Genomic DNA, 21,806 nt, shown 5'->3' on the forward strand with positions numbered 1-21,806 from the left:
ACCCCAAGGGGGTTAGTGATGTTAAGATGAGATCCTTCCCACGGGCCTTACTCTCATAGGACTGCTGTCCCTTAGGAGAAGGGGAGGCTGGGGCAGAGAGGGAGACACCAGGGACCCTTGTGCAGGATGGAAAGAGCACCTGAGGCCCCAGGAGACATCGACCATCCATAAGCCCAGCAGAGATGCCTCGGAAGAAACTAGCCCTGCCGACACCTTGCTGTCAGACTTCCAGCCTCCAGGACAACAAGGGAGTAAATTTTGTTGTTTAAGGCCCGACCTCCTGCCCCGTCGGTAGCACTTAGTCATGGCAGCCCCAACAGACTATTACAGACTATTACAGTCCTTAAAAAGTCAAACTGTTATACTCCCTGGGAGCCAACCACTGTTTTGCCTTAACAGCAGCCCATGCCAGAGCTCTGGGGTTCTGTTTGCCTGGGGGGCTCAGTCGGCAAAGTGTCTGCCCTCAGCTCAGGACATGATCTCAGGGTCCTGGAATCGAGCCCGACATCAGGCTCCCTGCTCACTGGGAAGTCTGCTTCTCCTCCCTCTGCAATCTGCTCCCCCAGCTTGTGCCCGCTCTCTCTTGCTCTCATGATCTCAAATAAATAATCTTTTTTTTTGGGGGGGGGTCAAATAAATAATCTTAAAAAAAAAATAAAAAACAAAAGACCAAACTCTGGGGTTCCAGTGTGGAAGCCTGAAGCTGGCTCCTGCCCCATGCTCAGCACTTCCCTTCTAGGCAGTGCCCCCTTACCCCCCCTCCCCCGCCCAGTGTTTCCATTCCTGCTTTCGATGCTGCTTGCCTCTCTCCTCACCGTGCACTGTGCACTGTGGAAGCTAGGAGAAGCCATGGCTTCTCTGTCTGTGCATTGCCCCTTGCCTTCAGCCCTGGCACATTACATGGCACAGAGCAGATGGTTTTAAATGCCTGCTAAATCCAATCATGTCCCTAATCAGTGCACATTGCTTATCTTCCACAAAAAGTGGTACAGATAACTGCCCTGGACACCCTAAGGGGAGGCACCACCAGACCCTCTGGGAAGGGAGGGCACTGGGTCCAGAAAAGAAATGAGGCCTTCCGGGATGCCTGGGTGGCTCAGTGGTTGAGCATCTGCCTTTGGCTCAGGTCATGGACCTGGAGTCCTAGGTCAAGTCCTTCATTGGATTCCCCAGGGAGCCTGCTTCTCCCTCTGCCTCTGTCTCTGCCTCTCTTTCTGTGTCTCTCATGAATAAATAAATGAAATTAAAAAAAGAAAAAGAAAAAGAAATGAGGCCTTCCGATGGCGATTCCTGTAAACACCTCCGAAATGGATTGGTCTTCTGCCTCAAATACGCTGTGCTAGGTGTCCTGTGCACTGGCTGCGTGTGTCAGCTCTGAAAATGGAGTGACAGATTCTGCTTGGGAGGCGGGGAGCAGGGGCTGGGGAAATAATCACAGAGGCCTCCCTCTGGGAGAATCACTCATTAGCACTCTGACCCGGGGCAAGTTAGTCAATCTCTTTATCTTCTAAACAGAGATTATAGACCATATTTTGAAAAGATGACGTGAATATGAAATGGAAAGTCGAATCAGAAACCGCAGTAACGTAAGGCCTCACACATCGCAGGTGATCAGTAGCCGTGAGGAAGAAGAGGGTCCCTGCCTTTGAATGGGCAGCAGGCTCACACTGGGCATTGAGGGCTGAGACACGAGGAGGTATTCCAGGCAGAGGGTGGAGGAGAGAAAAGGCTGGCCAGGGAGCCCTGGGTCATCTCATGCAGATGGGGAGCAGGACAAGTTCGGGAGCATCAAGGGAAATCAGAAAGGCAGAGTGGGTCTTCAGGGCCCAGGTGAAATCAGTGTTCTTTATCTTCTATTTAATTGAGAGGCTTTTCCAAAGAGTGAGTGACAAAGGGGTGGAGACCTGCCATGGAGGGACCACTGAGAAGGCTATGGTCCTTACCAGAAGGTGGGAGTATGAGCTGGGGCAGGGGCCGGAGCAGGGGCCTGCAGATGGGAGGGGTCCAGAATCATTTCCAAGGTTGGATTTACCCATAGATAAAGCTTGGGACTTTATTTACTGAGGAGTAAAGGGTGGGGCAAGTCTAAGCTTCCTCCCATTTTTCTAGCCTGAGCAGTTTCTCTAGGTGGTAAGGCCAGAAAGTGACCTGGGAGACAAAAGATGTTATTGGGTGGGGACGCTTGGCTGGCTCAGTTGGTAGACATGGGTCTCTTGATCTCGGGGTTGTGAGTTTGAGCCCCACACTGGGTACAGAGATTACCTAAAAATAAACTCTTAATTTTAAAAAAAGGGAAGGAATTTCCCTTTTAAAAGGGAATTAAAAGAAGTTGTTGGAATTTGTCTGTTGTTTGGGGGAAGGTGGTGGAGCAGGTGCAATGAGATTATGGGCGTGTTAATTTCACGAAGCTTTTGGGTACCTGGGAAGAGATGTGTGGCGAGTTTGTCAAAACTGGGCCTGACTCTCTGTAGGTGAGCTGGGATCCGTAGGTGTCTCTAACGTGGGCAAAGTGCTGGTCTGAGTTCTTTATTGTATGGACTCATCCCATCCTCATAACACCCCGTGAGATGGACAATATTACGAGCCTCATTTTACCGATGAGGGCTGTGATGAACTCAATTGTGCCGCCCTCCCCCAACTCATAGTTTGAAGCCAGCAGTCCCCAATGCACCTGTATTTTGGAGACAGGGTGTTTAGGAGCTACTTAGGGTTACCTGAGGTCATAAGCGGGGAGCTGGCGGGGCTGGAGGGGAGCGCAATCCACTAGGGCTAATGAGAAAAGAAAGAGACAGCAGAGTTCTCTCTCAGCATGCACACAGAGGAAAGGCCAGGTGAGGTCCCAGCAAGAAGGCAACTGTCTACAAGCCGCCAAGAGAGTTCCCTGGTGGCACCTTGATCTTGAACTTCTCCTCTCCAGAACTGTAAGAAAATTAACTGCTTTAATTTATTCTAAGTTAAAAATAAATGTGTAAGCCACCCAGTGTGTAGCGTCCTGTCATAGCAGCCCGAGATAAAACAAAGGCACTTAAGCACAGAGACATTAATTAAACTTCCTGAAGGTCACACAGCCGGTAGGGAACAGAGGCAAGATCCGACTTAGGGCAGTCTTTGCTTTTAACCACTAGCCTCTCTGCTTTAACTCCTCCTCCTCCTTCTTCTTTTTAAAAAGATTTATTTATTTAGAAGATCTTATTTATTTATTCATGAGAGACATCCAGAGAGAGGCAGAGACACAGGCAGAGGAAGAAGCAGGCTTCCTGCGGGGAGCCTGATGCGGGACTCGATCCCAGGACCCCGGGATCATGACCTGAGCCAAAGGCAGATGCTCAACCACTGAGCCACCCAGAGGCCCTGAACTCCTGTTTCTCTAGAAGATGTGCATGCATGTGTGTGTCTGTGTGTGTGTGTGTGTGTGTGTGTGCGCGTGGAGGGGCAGGATCTCAAGATGGAGAGAAAATGGGCTGTCCCCTTCTTCTGGGAGGTTGACGTCTGTGGCTCCACTGCACCAGTGTGCTTCCTGGGACGAGCAGCTTCTTTTAAGTCCAGTGATTGTTTTGCTGAGGCAGCATGGCTGCCTTCCAGCATTTTCCATAGCGGGCTGTCAGACCCCGGGGGGATGGCCCTTGCGTGGAACAAGAACAAGCGGCTGGCGCAAGGCAGGTGGAGCCGTCTGGCTTGTTGCGGCCGGGCGCCGGCAGCCCTGACCTCCCCTCTCGGCCTCCCCGGTGTGTAAGCCATGGGACAGTCACAGAGGCACCGCCCGGGGATGTCATGGGCCAGCCCCGTGCAGGGGCAGGCGGTGAGCACAGCAGAGTGTGCAGACTTGTCAGGTCACTATGTTGCACACCTGGATCGAACATAACACGTGCAACTATAATGCAAAGGGGGGGGGGATTGTTCATGAGGCTGAGACCTGGTAGAGCGTCTGGGAGCCCCACCACCAGGCCGTAGCTGTGGTTTGCAGGGGAGCTTTTGTTCTTTCCCATGTCGCTGAATTAATAATCGGGCGAGGGTGGGAGGACACAGAAGGAATAGCATCGAACTGGTTTTCTCTTGGAGACCCTCGGATGCATTCCCGGTAATTGTTTTGGATTTCCAGCTCTTTCCCCTTAAAACACATTTTGAGGAATTGCTTTTCTTTTTTTTTCCCCCCGTAGTTGTTTGTTTGTCCCTTTGCCTTGAAGTTTCTGAAATATTCCACAGCGCTGTCCTTGCCAATTCTGCAGAAGTGTTGCTGTTGCTCAGAGCCTGTTCACAGCCAAGTGGGAGAGTTTCTCCACAAACTGCCATTTCAGTGAAAACACAGAAAATAAAATGCAACCAAGCACATTACACAGAGGAGGGAGTGCTAAGTTCCCCGGCTGTGATGCGGCCTGGCTTGTCTGGCCCTGCCTCCTTGACCTTGAGTTTCTTTGCATTGGTTGGACACGAGTCTGCGTGTTGAGGCTTCCTCGGTCTCTTCTCCACCATTGAAGGCTTGTCATGGCTGGGAAAGTGTGCTGGCTCCCTAGGTCCTTTTCTGGAACCTCCTTCACCCTGCTCCCAACATGTGTCCTCAGGTGAGAAACTAAACAAATTCTTTTACTAGGAAGGTTATTCTTACCATTTTTAAAGATTTTATTTATTTGAGAGAGTGTGCACAAGCAGGGGGAGAGACAGAGGGAGACGGACAAGCAGACTCCACGCTCAGAGCAAAGCCCCACAATCTGAGCTGAAATAAAGTCGGGTGCTCAACCCACGGGGCCACCCAGGTACCCCAAGCAGTTTTTTTAACATCGTCGTTCATCTCAGGTGTATTTCATTTTCAAAGAAGGCTGATGGGTTTCCCAAATTTTATGTGAGGATGAATTATGTGAGGATTTTATTAAGATGTAGATTTGGATTCGGTGTGTCGGAGATGGGGCCTGGGACTGTGCATTTTCTGAAACCAGCCGACAGTGCTGGTTTACAGACCACACTTTGAGTCATCAGATGTAGAGAAACACTGAATGGTTGAGTGGTTGTAGGGAATACTATTGGGGTGTACATTAGTCAAGGTTAAAAACAAATCAAAAGGAGATATTTACACACACACACACACACACACACACACACACAGAAAGGTGTATGGCGAGAAGGTTTATTATAGGAATTAGTTCATGTGATTGCAGAGACTGACAAGTCCCAAGCTCTGTCATCTGCTCGCTGGAGACCCAGGAGAGCTGATGGTGTAAGTTTCCATCTGAAGGCCAGCAGGCTCAGACCCAGGAAGAGCTTAAGTTTCAGTTTGAGTCTGAAGACTGGAAAAGACCAATGTCATAGCTTATCCGGTCAGGAAGAGGAAAGCCTCCTTACAGAAGGGTCAGCCTTCTGGTTCTATTCAGGCCTTCAACTGATTGGATGAGGCCCATCCACGTTAGGAAGAGCAATCTGCTTTGCTCAGTCTGTTGATTCAAATATTAATCTCATGCAGAACAGCCTCATAGACACACTCAGAATAATGTCTGACCAAACGTCTGGGTACTCTGTGGCCTAGTCAAGTTGACTCACGAGATGAAGCACTATGAGAGGGTGTATCCTCTCTTGGGAGTCTTCTTCATGGCTCTTGGGTTGTCCTTGTTTATCTTCTTGGCATTCTTCGGTCAGAGGATCCAGATGCGTCCCCTTGTCAGCCTGATGTCCATGGCTGGACCCGATCTCCACGCTCTCAAGGGCAACTGTCTACATAACACCTGGGCCTGCCTCACGAATTCTGGCATAGAAACACCAGATGACACTTTACACTTATGTTGAACCCCGTAATACAGTTGGACCTTTCACACAGCAAACACCTAGTACAACTCGTACGTGAAGGACAGGCTACGTAATGTGAAAATGTCGGGCTCCTTGTTCAAAAATTAGGGTTAAAAAATTAGGATTTTCAAGACAGCAATAGCAGAGCAGGAAACCAAGTGTGCAGCCCTTCTGAGTGCAGGATCCTGTGGGATTACAGAGGTCCTACATCCATTAGGCTTGCCCCTGCTCAAATGGACATCCGGGCCAGGAACAGAGGTGACACAAGTCAGCACGTGGGCCCATCCCTGCGGTGTAGCCTTATTTAGGGAAGGCTACTTGTTGTGACTTAACTACATTTGTATTTCGTGAGGCTTTCAGTCAACAGTGAAACAGAAGAAAATGAAACAGAAGAAAATGTTGACTTGGGGCTGGAGGTGAGGTCATGTACTAGAAACGTAATTTCTGCTCGTTCTCTTGTCCTACACCCTTAATTCTGCCTCCGACCGCTCCCTTTTCTCCTCTTCATGCCAACGCTGTGTTTTCTTTAGATGTCAACAGTGCCCTCAGGAGATGGGATGCTAGAACACTCTGCCAGATGGCATTTGTCTGTGTTTTAATCAAAATGCCCCCCTCTCTTTGCCACAGTGTGAAGCAACAAGATACTGTGTGAAGCGGACAAGAAACAGCACAAAAGCCTGCGGTAGCTTTTGAGGTCAAGAAATGTATCCGAAGGGTGGATGAGCTTAATTCTGCTAACCTCCAGGGTAGCACCGTGATTGGGGGAGAGGCTCCCCAGGTCAGCCCGAGCAGATCCCGAGAGGCGAAGTCCTGATGTGTTGATGTGGGTGGGGCTCAGGGGGAGAGCACATGATGGAAAGAACCCAAAGGGGTGCTTTCCTTTATATCCACCTCCCCTTAATGGGCAGGGCTAAGCCTTTCTCATATGGTCTTGCTCAGGGTTTTCAACCACGTAATGAAATACCATTATTCCATTTTTTTCTTTCTTTTCTTTCCTTCCTCCCTCTTCTTTTTTTAAAAGTCATCTCTATGCCCAACGTGGGGCTTGAGTTCATGACCCCGAGATCCAGACTTGCACACTCTCCGGGCTGAGCCAGCCAGGTGCCCCTCATTATTCCATTTTATTTTATTTATTTTAAAAAAGATTTTATTTATTCATTAGAGACACACACACACACACACACACACACAGAGAAAGAGAGAGAGAGAGAGGCAGGCAGAGAGAAGCAGGCTCCATGCGGGGAGCCCGATGTGGGACTCGATCCCAGAACTCCAGGATGATGCTCTGGGCTGAAGGAAGGCACTAAACTGCTGAGCCACCAGGCTGCCCCTCATTATTCCATTTTAGAGATCAGGACACTGACTCGAGTCTTTCGTAAACCTAGCTAAACCCCAGAGCTAACCTTTATGAGTGTGCGCTGTGTGCCGTGCGTGACCTCATTTGAACCCCCTCAACATCCTTATGGGTTAGGTGGTTACTCCTCTTTCATAGAAGGAGAAAGTGAGGCCTGCAAAGGATTGAGTATGCTGCCCGAAGCTTCAGAGCTGGAGAGTGGTGGAGCTTGGATCCACACCGGCCAGAGGAACTCCTGACTGCCCTTAACTGCTTTTCAGATTTCCTTGGAGCAGCAGGAGCTGTGCCAAAGGTGATCAGGTGGGCCACTCGGGATTCATCTGAAGTTCACCTTGCAACCGTGGCACCTCCTTCACAACAAGGCCACGCTGGCGGTGGCCCTGAGTGAGGCAGAGAGCTCCAACTGCTCACCTCCCGGGAAGCCTTTAGTTACCTCCCACTGACACAGGGCGCCTCAGCAGCTGCCACCATGCACGTCTCCAGTGGAAGATGTTTACCAATTGATTTTTCAAGATTTCATTTACTTATTTTAGAAAGAGCACAAGCAGGGGGGTTAAGGATAGAGGGAGAAGGAGAGAACCTCAAGCAGACTCCTTGCAGGGCACAGAGATGGACTCAGGGCCAGATCTCACGACTGAGACCATGACCTGAGCCCAAATCAAGAGTGAGATGCTCAACTGACTGAGCCACCAGGCGCCCTGGGAGATGTTTATTTAAGACACAGGGACGCCTGGGTGGCTCAGCAGTTGAGCGTCTGCCTTTGGCTCAGGGTGTGATCCCGTGGTTCTGGGATCAAGTCCCATATAGGGCTCCCTGCAGGGAGCCTGCTTCTCCCTCTGCCTGTGTCTCTGCCTCTCTCTGTGTGTCTCTCTCATGAATAAATAAAATGTTAAAAAAAAAAAGACACAGTATTTGATGTTACTATATGCCAGGCACTCTTCTAAGCTTATGACTAATATTAACTCATTCATTCTCACGCCAGTCCTATATAGTGAGCACTACTGTCATCTCAGTTATAATGATGGGGAAACAGACACAGAAGTCTGAAGTAACTTGCCCAAGGTCACAGCTAGATGATGATGGGCTGACTTGAAAGTAGGCAGCCTAGCTCCAGAGGACATGCACTTCTGAACATACTTTGCAAAAAACACTGTATTCATATTCATATATATATTCCCATATATATATGAATATACACATATATTCTCCTTCCAATATGATGACTTGTAACTACTTAAGAAATTGCTCTTGGTACGCCTGAGTGGCTCAGTGGTCGAATGTCTGCCTTTGGCTCAGGGTGTGACCCAGGGCCTTGGGATCGAGTCCCGCATTGGACTCCCTGCAGGGAGCCTGCTTCTCCCTCTGCCTATATCTCTGCCTCTCTGTATGTCTCTCATGAACAAATAAATAAAATCTTAAAAATAAAATTGCGCTTCCTGCTGGGATGAAATCTTCACCAAGGAACAATTCTTCATTGAGAAGCTTCAGCAAGGTATTGGCTGAGACGAAGGCAGTTTTATGAAAGGGTATCTTTTGGAAAAATCTCACAAACTTCACTCAGAAAGCTCCCTGCAACACCCATCCTGGCACCTGGTAGACATATCAGTCTTCAATCTCCTATCCTAACCATTCTCAAAATTGATGCCTAAGTAGCACTTCTAATCTTCAAAGGTCTTACCTCTAATTATAGCTCCTCTATATTTATTGATTAAATATTTTTGAGTGCCCCAAATATACCGAGCATTGCTCTAGGCACTAGGAAACAGCAGAGAACAAGACAGATAAGATTCTGGATGGAATGGAGTGCTGTGCTGGGGGCAGAAGACATACTTAATTGGCATTTTGGCCCACAGAATTCAGGGGGCAGTGGAGCCCTGGGGGTGGGGGGTGGGGTCTCTAACTTTGGATACAGGAGGTTCCCAGTACCTAAAAGGCTGCTGCACAGTTGGAATTTGGCAAATGTCTACTGCATGAATGTATTGCCTGCAAAACTGGGTTCTGAAGAATGGGTAGGAGCTAGTTAAGAGAGGGAAAAGTAGTGTGTGTGTGGTATTCTGGACAAAGGCAAGAGCCCAGTGGTGAGGGAGCAAAAAAGAGGTTTTTCAGTTCAGAAGAATGATTCTGCAGAGGAGAGATTTCAGGAGGGCTGGAGTAGAAAGACGTGGGAGGCCCTTGATGTGGTCGAGTGAGAGAAAAACCCGGAGGAGGGCATGGATTTGGGAAGTAGGGGACAACAGAGGGGAGGAGGAGGAGGGAGAAGCCAAGGAGGATTTTTAGTCCCCCCCACCCTTCAGCTTTACCCTCTAGGACACAGGCAATGCCTTTACGGTTCCTTTTGTTTTCAGCCACATAAGCGGGGGAGCCCAGGCCTTCCCACCTCTCAGGTTGTTAGGGAATGTCCCCCCAGCCTTTGTTCTCCCCAGTGGCGAAGTCCAAGGCTCTTAAAGTGAGGAGGGAGCTGTGGCCCAGTGTGGGGAAGCCTGGTTCCTCTCTACCGTCGGCGTCCCCCACGAGCTCCTGCAAGGCAAAGGGCAAGCCTCGGTTCCGAATTCCACAAGCAGGCACCAGGGGGTCCCCGTGAACCGTACTGGGCCCCGTAGGTGGATGCAAGGCCCAAGCCCCACGCCGTGATCTTAAGTTCCCTGGCCGGGCCGGGCGGGGCGCCGCGGGGAGTCCAGGGCTCCCGGCGTTCGGGGAAGGCGGCCCCGCCGCACCTGGCGCCCGGCTGGCGCTGCCTCCCGCAGCGTCCGGGGAGGGGTGGCGTGAGGGCTTCCCCGCCTCGCCTCAGAAAGTTCCCGTCTCCCCCTGGAGCCAGGCGCACGCCTCCCGAGCCAGACCACGTGTCGCAGGTACGTTTTTCTCGGCTCTCCCCCGCCCCCGATCCGCCCCCCCTTCCTCCCAGCCTTAGGTGGCAGGAAAATCCTTTACCTCCGACCAATCCCACTGACGCCGAGCCGCGCGCGCGCGCCAACTCGAGCTCCTTCTCCGTACGTCATTGGCCACCTCCACCTAGGCGGAGTGACAGGCAGCTCGGCCGACCTATAGCCGGAGGAGGCGGAGGCCGCTCGGCCCTCTCGAAGCCGCTTTGTTAGGGGCTCCCCCGCCGCCCCCCAGCCCGCCGCGCCTCCGCCGCCGCCCCCCGCTGCCCGCCCGGCCGCGCCGCCGGAGCCCCGCGGGGTGGCAGCGCCGGAGCGCGCGGCGCCCGCATCCTCGCCGCCGGCCGCGGGGGCCGGGATGCCGCGCGGGCACCCAGCGTGCTGCTGTTGTCGCTCCAGCCCAAGTCCGAACGCCCCGCTCCTGCATCCGCCGCCGCCGATTGGCCGCCTGGAGGCGGAGCGATTGTCAGGCGGCCCAATCGGAGCGCGGTTTCCCACGGGCTGCCGTGGCCCCGCCCCCCAGGCCGCCGGCGGAGGCGCCCTGACAGCTCCCATTGGCAGACGGCGAGCGGGCCGGAGCGCGGCCGGGCCGAGCAGCGCCGCCGCCGTCGGGCGCGCAGCTCTGCAGCGCCCGCAGCCCCCGGAGCCCGGCGTCCCCGCATTGTCCCCGGGCCGGTCGCGGGAGGTCCGGGGCGAGCGTCGCGGGTGAGTTCTGCGGGCGGGCCGCGCGGAGCCGCCGGGGGGTGCGGTGGCGGGCGCGTCCTGAGCCCCGGCCGCCGCAGCCTGGGCCTCCCGGGGTCCTAGCTCCCCGGCTGCGCTCTGCCGTATTGTTCCGGGGCTCGCACACTTGGAGGTGAGGAGCTGGCGGGAGGCTGGCGGGGGCGGGCGGGGGCGGGCGGGCCAGCGGCGCGCAGGTGCCCAGGTGCCCAGGTGCCCGGGTGCCCGGCGCCGGGGAAAGTGACAGCGTCCGGGCGGCGGCACTTCGCATTTGTCGGCTGATTCTTATCAACTTCGGGGAGGGCGTGCGCGCGTGTGTGCGCGCGTGTGCGTGTGCGTGTGCCGCGGGGCCCGACTCGGGCAGCCCCGGGCCCGGCTCTCCGGCGACGCCGCGGTGCTCACCTTGGCGATCGGCGCGGCGCTCGGGGCCGGAGGCGCGGGGCGCAGCGCCCGGGGGCCGCCGCACGGGGCCGGGGACCCGCTGCCCACCCGGGGGGCGGCGTTGCACGCGGCCTTCGCGCGCGCGCAGACAATGACGGGCCCGGGCGCCCCCGGCCGCGCCGCGCTCTCCCGCGGGCCCCGCCGCCGCGATGCTGCCCGCCGCCCCCCCCCCCCCCCCCCCCGGCCGGGGGACCCGCTTTTGTGTACGGACCTCGCCCCTGGGCCGGAGCCGCGCGCTGCGCTCCCGGGCCCAGGCCGCCGCCGCCCCCTCCGCGCGGGCAGACGTCGGTGCGCGCTGTCAGGTGCCGCCCCCTGCCCGGCCTCGGGGACACGCTGCGGGGCAGCCGGCTCGCCCGCGCCTCCCGCCCCCGGGCCGCGCTGCGGAGGCGCCCGGGCCCCGCGGGGGCTGTGTGGGGCCGCCGGCCGTCGGGGCGCGCACCGCGGCGAGCTCGCCTCCGTGCCCCGGCCAGCCCCGGTGGTTCCGCGCCGCCCGCCCCCGCGTCCCCGCGTCCCCGCGTCCCCGCGTCCGGCGAGCCTGGAGGGACGCGCGCGAGCCCTTGGGGCCGCCGGGCAGCTGGCGAGGAGCGGAGAGCCCGGGCGCTGCGGTCGGAGTCCCCGGTCCCGGCCCTGCCCAGTGCCCCCGCGGGCCGACTGAGCCAGGCCGCGCTGCTGAGTCTCAGTGGCCCAGTCTGTAAAGTGGGGTGATGTGTATTCCCTCCCGTCTGTGTGTGTGTGTGTGGGGGGGGGGCAGGGGTTAAAAACACAGTAAAAAATAATCAGTTTAGCGCAGTGATTGTCACAAATGAAACACTGCAGTGATGTTCCCCAGTTAGAGGGGATCTAATGATCTAATGGTGTTCCCTAATGAGAGGGGATCTATCCAGGGGGCAGACCCGTGTCTCTTCAACACTTCCCTGGCTTCTGTTTTATTTTAGAAAGCTTGAAGGACTGTTTTCAGCCTCAAAACCGGGTCTATTTTACTTGGCCTTAGGTTTGATTATAGTTATCTAATCGCTTTCGGCTCCTTTTTTATGTGTTTGAATTTCCATTAGGTTTTTGTTGTTAACGTTTTCTTCTTCCCTCTTCGTTAAGGCTGTGCTGAGGCCCAGGCCTGGGTTGGGAGGACCCCTGGGCCAGGTGGGAAGCGGTTGCCATCGAACCAATGGGCGCTGTGCAAAGTGATTAGCACCCGGATGGAGGGAGGTTTGAACAAAGAGGTACCTGGAGGCCGGGAGACAACACTTCCTGGTAGAACTGAAATTTGAGCCATGTCTTGTGGCAGAAGTTTAGTTAATCCTTGGTTTCTAGAATATGCTCTTTTGTACCCCCGCCCTAAAGAGCCCCACCAAGGGAGGTTGTCTTTGCGTGGCAAACACCAAAGTTGCTAAGTAATGATCTTTGAATACAGGAGAAAGAAACCCAAGGTGGAGGCTTGACTGTCCAGGGAAGGTAGAAGGAGAGACTTGATTTCACTGAGTCTTTAAAATGCCCTTATCTGTGTTTTGACTGGTTTTTCCTCTGCTCCACCAGCCCGGCGTTGCTAGTTTTTCTAGGCAAAGAGAAGCCAGTTCCATACAGGGAAAACAAAAACAAAAACGAGAAAAAAAGCCCCCCTACAGCCCTAAATCAGATAGTTTAAAAGAGACAACCTCAGGCTTGGCTGCAAAGAAAGGTCTTATTGGAAAAGATGTTTCCAGGTTCAACACCCTTTTGCTGGGTGGGGCAAATGGTTGAGCGAGGTGCATTAACATCGACTTCAGGGGTCTCGACCGGCCCAGTAAAGCACACGAGCCCAAAGGAGGTGAGGGGCTTGCAGTCTGTCCTGGGGGCGCAGAAGCCCCCAGGGAATGCTCCCTATACCATGCTGCTCCCCGCGCCTGCCTCGGGCACCCCCAGGAGGCTTGGCTCCCGCATACAGAAGAGCCAGGAGCGTTCTTGCTAGATAGATATCAATTAATATACGAGATAACCCATTTAATGTTCTGCTAACGATGATTCCGAGCCTTCTTGCACTTGTTCTGGGAATTCTCTGGCCCTTAGGGATGTGGAAAGGCAGCTGTGCCCCCTGCTGCCGTCGGGGGATCAAATCAATTGGGGGCCTACACTTAAAAGGGAGCACGTGGCTCGGAAATCTCATTAGCTGACAATTTCACTCCTCTCTGACGGTTGTCCAAAGAGCTTTGACAAAGACTTCCTCTCCCTCCGCAAGTTCTCCCTCCCAGCTTCCCTCTCCTCCCCTGCCCCCCTGCCTGGAAGGAAAGGCAGCCCTGGTCCAACCTTCTGTGGGTCAAAATTCCTGCCATCCAGGTGGCCTGCTGAAGCCCAGGCTCAGGCTTTCGAGGAGGGGGGGCGCTGGTCAGAAATCCCATCCCCAGAGCTTTGCTGAGGGCCTACTGGGTGTGCTGGTTCACAACTGGTTGTGCTGGTTCACAACTGGTTGTTTCCTTTCCACGAGGAGCTTGCGGTCTGCAGGAGAAACTTTTTGTGCGACTGCACTTTAGTGGATGGGGAAGGTCAAGCCTGTGCTTCCCTTACCAGGAAGGCAGGTGAGAATATAGGAATCCCATTGAGACCTCCACTGGGAAATATCAGAAAGGGAGACAGATGGTGAGAGACCCTAACTCTGGGAAACGAACAAGGGGTGGTGGAAAGGGAGGTGGGTGGGGGGTGGGGGTGACTGGGTGACGGGCACTGAGGGGGGCACTTGATGGGATGAGCACTGGGTGTTATGCTATATGTTGGCAAATTGAACTCCAATTAATATGTAAAAAAAAAAAATAAAAATAAAAAATTGAAGTAAAAAAAAGAAAGAAACCTCGACTGGAAGTCGCGTATGGCAGGGTATTCTGCTGTTGGAGAGTGCAGGAGGGGCAAAGGCGGGAAGGCAGAAAGAGAGGTGGTTCCTATGGGCAATGTCCAGATTCCTGACCACCATGCAGGCTCGTGATAGAGAAAGATCCTTTTTTTTTTTTTTTTTTTTTTTAAGATTTTGTTTATTTATTCATGAGAGACACACAGAGAGAGGCAGAGGGAGAAGCAGGCTCCCTCTGGGGAGGCGGATGTGGGACTTGATCCCAGGGATCACTACCTGAGCTGAAGGCAGATGCTCAACCACTGAGCCACCCAGGCGCCCCAAGAAAGATCCTTATTTTCGCCGTCTCCAGCCATTGGACGCCTGTATCTAAAACACTGCTCTGCGGGGGTTGTGTGTATGCACAGTTGTGTATATTCGACAGTCCTGCCTATACATATACATATTTTCCTTTCTAAATTAAGCAGATGGGTAGAGTGTATGTTTCTGAGTGTGTCTGCCTTGTATTTTTCTCAATATAGGACCAGAAAGAACTGGCCCCAGCAATGTTTTTCAGCTTTTTACAATTCTAGACTTCAGGTCATTTCATCTCTAAAAATTCAGGTTTTTTTTAAAGATTTTATTTATTCATTCATGATAGACACACACACACACACACACAGAGAGAGAGAGAGAGAGGCAGAGACACAGGCAGAGGGAGAAGCAGGCTCCATGCAGGGAGCCCGATGTAGGGCTCGATCCCGGGACTCCAGGATCACAGCCTGGGCCAAAGGCAGGCGCTAAACCGCTGAGCCACCCAGGGATCCCCTAAAAATTCAGTTTTTTATATAGGTAATCACTCCTGTGTTGAAAAAGAAAAGTTCTCATCATTGTAGTCCAAATCACTTATTTAACACAATTTTTGTTTTTAAAGATTAAAGAAAGAAGGCCCTGAAAGATAAAGCAGTAGTGGGCCAGGCACAGAGTGTTTTGAAAATAAAACAATGCCCCAGTGTAAAAGGTACGGGATATTAGTAGTTCGGTGGGTTTTCCTCCTCCATCCCCTTTCCCACCTCCTGTACCTTCCTCCCCACCCCTCCAGCATAAGACTTGCACTGTTCCTGGGGTCTCCAGGGACCTCATTAAGAAATTCATAAAGGTCTAGACTGTGGTTACGGAAAGATTCCTCCTGTGCGTGGGTGAGATTCTTCTAGAAGACCTCGGAGCTCTTTTGCTCTGTGATGAGGTTCCTCCCCAGTGGGCTGAGGCTGAGCTCAGAGGCTTGCATTCCCCTGCAAACGGGGTCTCAGTTCATTGAAATGGTGGCAGAAGTTGGGGTGGGGGGAGTGCACAGTCCTGCTGTGATAGAGGAGCTGGTCAATTGTGTGCCTTCAAAGGGTGTGACCCAGAGGGATGATGCAGGGAGGAGCTCCGTGGGAGGAAGGTTCTTCCAGCGGAGCCAGCGCACCCTCAGTTACAGAATGGGCCAAGGCCCTTTGAGTTTTGGTGCTGCCACAGAGTTTCTTTCCATACAGGGAGGCTTGGGTGCAGTTGGGGAGAAGGGGGTCCCAGCATTTTGCCGCCCTCGAGCAAAACCAAAGTATGACATGAAAGGCATTGGCATGTTCTTCTGGCCAGGGGCACTTTGAATTTATGAAGGAGGAGGGTTTTTAACAAAAGCCACCTATGTTATTTAGCACCAGGACCTGCCCCCACAGAATGTGATTTTATTAAAGACCTGCTGATTAGCATACAGATGTGCGAGGAATTTAGAGGGTTGGAAGACGGTGGACCTGGGTGCCCTCCTTCCCCGTTTTGGCTTGGGATAGGCCAGGTCGGGGAGGGGATGAGACATTAGGCTATGGAGGTAAACTGAAGTTGCTTTTCCTTAAAAAACCCCAAACACTGTTCTCCATGGCGTCCATGGCAGGGACAGGCTGTCCCGCAGAAGGAACCTGTCTTTGGGGTGGCTGCCTCCAGGCCAGAGCTCTCCTGTCTGCCCACCCACCCTCCCTCCTCCTTGGTTGGGAGCTGCTAACCTTGTAAATAGAGATCAATTCTGGTTCCTGTTCCTGGATTCCTCTGTCCTCTGCAGAGGCGATAATGGCCCTGGAAGGCCACCAGGTCAGCCCTGGGGGAGGGGGGAGGTTAGGGTCTGAGAATGGGGAATTCATTTCTTCTATGGGATTGTTGGCACCAGGGAAATGGAGGCCTTGGGGTTTCCACCCTTTGCTCTTCAGGAGAGGGGCTGGCCCTGGGCCTGATGGCCACAGGCTGAGTCCCAGGCGTCTGGCTTGCCTCCCCTTTCTCTAGCCACGTTGGAGGCCTCCCCGGGTCTAGAGGATCCCGGCCCCAAGCCTGACCCGCTCAGGGTGCCTTCAGATCCTGGAGACAAGATCTCTTTGACCTACCTGGGCTTGGTGGAGCGCGTTGGCTGAATTGCGGGCGAGTGGAGATGTCCAGCAGGAAGGTCTGGGAGCCCCTGGAACTCATTAGCTAGTTTCCACTCGCTTTTTGGGCAGTGTTTTAGAGGCCCAGAACTGTGGGTTTATTTTGCCGTTAACTTCTTATGTGGATTTGGGGTTTTTTTGGGACTTAAAAGGAGCCTGACCCAACTGAGCTAATGTGTTCGTTTTTACTTTTTTCTTTTTCTTTTTTTTTTTTTTGTGGCAAAATGTGCATCTTCATCTCCTCCCAGTTCGCAAGGTTGTCCTTGGAAATTGAGGGCATTTAGCAGGCCGTAGGCCTCCCCCCCCTTCTGATACCTGCAGGGCAGGGGGGCCCCTTGCCATGCCAGTGAGGCCTGAGCTCTCCAGGTACCCAGGACACTCCTGCCCTGCCTCTTGCCTGGTGTCATGATTGGATTTACCATCTGACACCCCCAGAAGCACCCTACTTCCGCTGTCCAGAATCAAGTCCCGGGTGTCCAGGGATCCCAGCCCTGGGTGGCTTAGTGGTTTAGTGCCTGCCTTTGGCCCGGGGTGCGATCCTGGAGTCCCCTGATCAAGTCCCACATCAGGCTCCCTGCATGGAGCCTGCTTCTCCCTGTCTGTGTCTCTGCCTCTCTCCCTCTCTCTCTGTTTGTGTGTCTCTCATGAATAAATAAATAAAGTCTTAAAAAAAAAAAAAAGTTCCGGGTGTCCGAGTTGTGACTCTGATGATGTTTTAAATAGCCATGTGTAGTACTTTCCCGGTGGCAAATTCTGCTGGGTTCTGGTGGTAAGCAGTGTGTCTGCCTTCACCCTTTGGTTTACATATTTATCTACTTATTTATTTATTTAGATTTTTTTATTCATTTGAGAGAGGGAGCTGAGCAGGGAACCTGATGTGTGAAGCTCGATCCCAGATCCCCAAGATCATGACCTGAGCCCAAGGCAGACACTCAACCGACTGAGCCACCCAGGCACCCCACACCCTTTAATTTTTAATCTGTTGTTTAAACAGGGGTCCAGTGTGTGTGTGTGTGTGTGTGTGTGTGTGTGTGTAGGATGTCATATGCACTTTCTTTCATCTAAAATGTCCTTTGGAAAAAAAAAAAATGTCCTTTGGATCCCACAGCTATTAGGTCTTTTGACTCTTCTTGCCATGGTGAGGCTCTGACCCAGTGATGGTTCTTCCCCTCTGCTGTTCAGAGGGAAGGGCCTTGTACATGTTTCTTGTTCTCTTAAGGGTCTAACATACGTGCCCGAGTTTGCCTTAATCGGGATGCAGTCTCTGACTATGAAACTTGAGTCGATTTTGCTCAGATAGATTTTTTTTAATTAATTTTTTTGCTCAGATAGATTTAGATCGCAGTTTTACTCAGTGATGATGATCCAGTGTATTATTTTTCCCTGCCATCAAGTGTATTCTCCTATCATCCATATTCTTGCACTCCGGTAATGCCAAGTTTGATTTCTTTCTAAAAACGTGTAAATAATTGCATATAGCATTAAGAAACTCCTGGAACAGGCAAGCTTACAGGAAGAGTGTTTTGTTCCCATCCCTCTCTGTTCTCGCCCACTCCTGTACTCTCCAGAAATGATCACTTTTGTTCATTTTTGGATTTTTTTGCTCTTCTGGTGGTTGTCTTTGTATCTCTAAGTAATGTGCTTATAACACTTTTATTTATTTATCTGCTTCCTGTTATGCAGGACCATTTAGCTGGCTTACCGCTTCTTACGCCCCTTCATTCTCCAGATTTTTAATGGTTATATTTATAGTTCTTTTTTAAAAAAGATTATTTATTCATGAGAGACACAGAGAGAGGCAGAGACACAGGCAGAGGGAGAAACAGGCTCCCTGCGGGGAGCCCGATGCAGGACTCGATCCCAGGATCCCAGGATCATGCCCTGAGCCACCCTATTTATAGTTCTTATATTGATTATTCTTCAGTTTTTGTTACTTATATAGACCTCTAATTTAGCTTTGTCTATTGAAGACTGACTTTACCCTCCCTTTTGTAGAGTGAGCATATTGGCATCCTGACCAGTCTTTTCTCTCAACTTCCCACCTTCTCCCTTATACCCCCTATTTCTGGTCACCTTGGGATTGTTAAGAGTGTGTTCTATAAGCGTGATCGAGTCTTCTATGGCCTTGTCTATAGGTTGCTTTTTTTTTTTTTTTTTAAGATTTCATTTTTAATCTCTACACCTGACATGGGGCTCGAACTTAACAGTGCTCAGGTCAGGAATCATGTACTTTACCATCTGAGCCAGCCAGGCGCCCCTGGTTTGCTTTTGTTGTTATAACAGCTTTATTTATTTATTTTTTAAGATTTTATTTATTTATTCATGAGAGACACTCAGAATGAGAGAGAGAGAGAGGCAGAGACACAGGCAGAGGGAGAAGCAGGCTCCATGCAGGGAGCCTGACCTGGGAGTTGATCCCAGGACTCCAGGGCTGAAGGCAGCGCTGAACTGCTGAGCCACCCGGGCTGCCCTATAACAGCTTTATTAATATATAATTTACATATCACACAAATTAGTTCCTTAAAGTGTGCAATTCAGTGGTTTTTGGTATCTTCACAGTGTTGTGCAGCCACCCCCATAATCAATTCTAGAACATTTTTAAAAAAAGATTTATTTGAGAGAGAGAGCACAAGTGGGATGAGGGGCAAAGGGAGAAGTAGACTCCCCGCTGAGCAAGGAGCCCTACCCGGGGCTCGATCCAGGGACTCCGGGATCATGACCTGAGCTGAAGGCAGATGCTTAACCAACCGAGCCACCCAGCACCCCTAGAACATTTTCATCACCCCCAAAAGAAGCCATGTACCCATTATTATTCACTTCCTTCCCCATGCCAACCCCTCGCCTCTGGTAGCCGTGAATTAATTAATTAATTAGTTAATTTTTTTGTAGCCATGAATTTATCAGTCTCTGGATTTGCCTGTTCTGGATGTTACATATAAATGGAATTATATACTATATGGCCTTTTGTGTCTGTTCTTTCGCATAGCATCATGTTTTCAAGGGTCATCCATGCTGCCCCTTGTGTCAAAATTCTTTTTATTGCTCAGTAATGTTTCACTTTTTGGGTATGCCACATTTTGTTTATTCATTTATCAGTTGATGGACATTTGGGTTGGTTCCACCTTTTGGCTCTTTGTGAATAGTTACTCCTATGAACATTAGTGTACAAATCTTTGAATACTTAAGAATTTTTTTTTTTTTTTTTTTTTTTTTTTTTTGGTAAACACCTAGGAGTGGAATTACTAGGTCATATAGTAATTCTATGTTTAATTTTCTGAGGAACTGCCAGATTGTTTTTAAAGTGGCCGCACCATTTTACATTTCCACCAGCAATGTATGGAGTTTCCAGTTTCCCCATGTCCTGGCCAGCATTTGTTCTCTCTTGTCTTTTTGAGGACTGTCATTCCAACAGGTGTGAGGTGACATCTCACTGCGGTTTTGATTTGCATTTCCCTGATGATGAGTGATGTTGAGCCTCTTTTTCACGTGCCTTTTGGCCATTCATGTATCTTCTTTGGAGAAATATCTATTCAGAACCTTTGCCCATTTTTTAAATTGGGTTATTTGGGCTTTTGAGTTGTCGAGTTGTAGGAGGTCTTGATGTGTTTTGGATTTTCACCTCTTATTGGATAGATGGTTCGCAGATACTTTTTCCTCTTTTGTAGGTTGCCTTTTCACTTTGTTGGTGGTTTCTTTTGGTATGCAGAAGCTTTTAAGTTTGACGTAAACCCACTTTAGTTTTGATTTTGTTGCTTGTGTTTTTAGAAATGATTTCCAGAAAATCATTACCAACACCCACATCAAGGAGCTTTTCTTCCTATGTTTTCTTCTAGGAGTTTCATAGTTTCAGTCTTAATGCATTTCAAGTTAATTTTTGAGAGTAGTATAAGATGGGGGTCAAGCTTCCTTCTTTTACATGTGAATATCCAATTTTCCCAGCACCATTTATTGAAGAGACTGTCTTTTCTTTACTGAATATTCTTGGCTCCCTTTATTTCACATTTAAAAAAAGAGCAATAGTCTGTTTACTTCAAAAACTGGGTGTGTATGATTCAGTTATTTTATTTATTTACCAAAGCTACATGAAGGAAATATTTGCAAAGTAATTTGAAAATGAGCAGTCTTTGGGTATCAGCTTTTGGGCATTACATTTCTGCTGGGTGACATTTTTTGTTGTGTTATGTTAGGACAGAGGTTCTTAACTGAGGGCAGTTCTGCTCCCCAGGGGGCCTTTGGCAGTGTCTGGAGATATTTTTGGCTGTCACATTGGGGAGGTTATATTGATATCTATCTAGATATAAGGAGATACCAGGCATCTAGAGGCTAGGGCATTGCTGACATCCTGTGATGCATAAGACAGGCCCCAGAACAAAGAATTACCTGGTCCATAGTAGTGCTGAGATTGAGAAACCCTGAATTCAAAAGACACAAACATTAATAGCATGCATTTAAATTTTTTCACTTGGGAGAGGAGCTTATGTTTGCTGGATATTTGGAAATGAGTGGTCAGATTGGTACTAATCTGGGGCATCAGATTATTTTGCTTATTATTTTAGCTGGCATAACTTAATACGGTATCATTTTTTATGATAGAAAGTGTTATGTGTGTGTGTGCGTTTTGTTGTTGTTTTTTTTTTTAATTTTTTTTTATTATTTATTTATGATAGTCATACAGAGAGAGAGAGAGAGAGAGGCAGAGACACAGGCAGAGGGAGAAGCAGGCTCCATGCACTGGAGCCCGACGTGGGATTCGATCCTGGGTCTCCAGGATCGCGCCCTGGGCAAAGGCAGGCGCCAAACCGCTGCGCCACCCAGGGATCCCTTGTTGTTGTTTGTTTAGAGAGAGGAAGGCAAGGGGCAGAGGGAGAGGGAGCAAGAATGTTAAGCAGGTTCCATGTCCAGGGCTCAATCTCACAACCCTGACTCATGACCAGAGCCCAAATCAGGAGTTGGATGCTTGGCTGACTGAGCCACCCAGGCGCTCTGAGGGTAGAAAATTTTAAAGATTTGGATAATAATTTCAGAGGTTTTGGGCCTCTTAGTGCTTGAGCAAGTTCACCCACTTAATGACTTCAGAATGTTGCTAATAACAGCGTTAGGAACGGCACATCCTTAGCCCTCAACTCTGCTGTGGTTAATGTTACGGGAGGAAAAGTATTTGCAGTCTGATCACTATAGCGTTACTCCTTTTAGGCAGTTCACGGAGCATTAAAAACATTTTCAGAAAAAAAAGGACGGTGCAAGATCCACTGTGACATTTTAGGAAAATTCTTTGAATGTTAGAATAATTATCTCATCTTGAAATCTCCGATTAGAAATTATCATTTTAATCTATAAATATCAATTGAACTTTAATATCTCATTGTAATTAGAAAAATTAAAACCTCATAGCTGGTTTTTACTTA

At 50.6% G+C, this 21,806-nt stretch overlaps 1 protein-coding gene across 4 annotated transcripts in view; it reads left to right on the forward strand.

Moving 5' to 3' along the window:
• Window positions 1-10,577: 10,577 nt before the first annotated feature.
• TIAM1 (TIAM Rac1 associated GEF 1) overlaps window positions 10,578-21,806 on the forward strand; it is a 379,913-nt gene continuing 368,684 nt past the window's right edge. For 3 of the 4 annotated variants that reach the window (XM_041735234.1, XM_041735232.1, XM_041735237.1), the window contains exon 1: window positions 10,592-10,855. The gene's annotated coding sequence lies outside the window, so the exon portion shown is untranslated. Of the gene's footprint in view, window positions 10,856-21,806 lie in introns of all 4 variants that reach the window. The other variant, XM_041735233.1, reaches the window with a different exon arrangement.

The sequence above is a fragment of the Vulpes lagopus genome, chromosome 20, assembly GCF_018345385.1.
Source record: "Vulpes lagopus strain Blue_001 chromosome 20, ASM1834538v1, whole genome shotgun sequence".
Classification (NCBI taxonomy): domain Eukaryota; kingdom Metazoa; phylum Chordata; class Mammalia; order Carnivora; family Canidae; genus Vulpes; species Vulpes lagopus.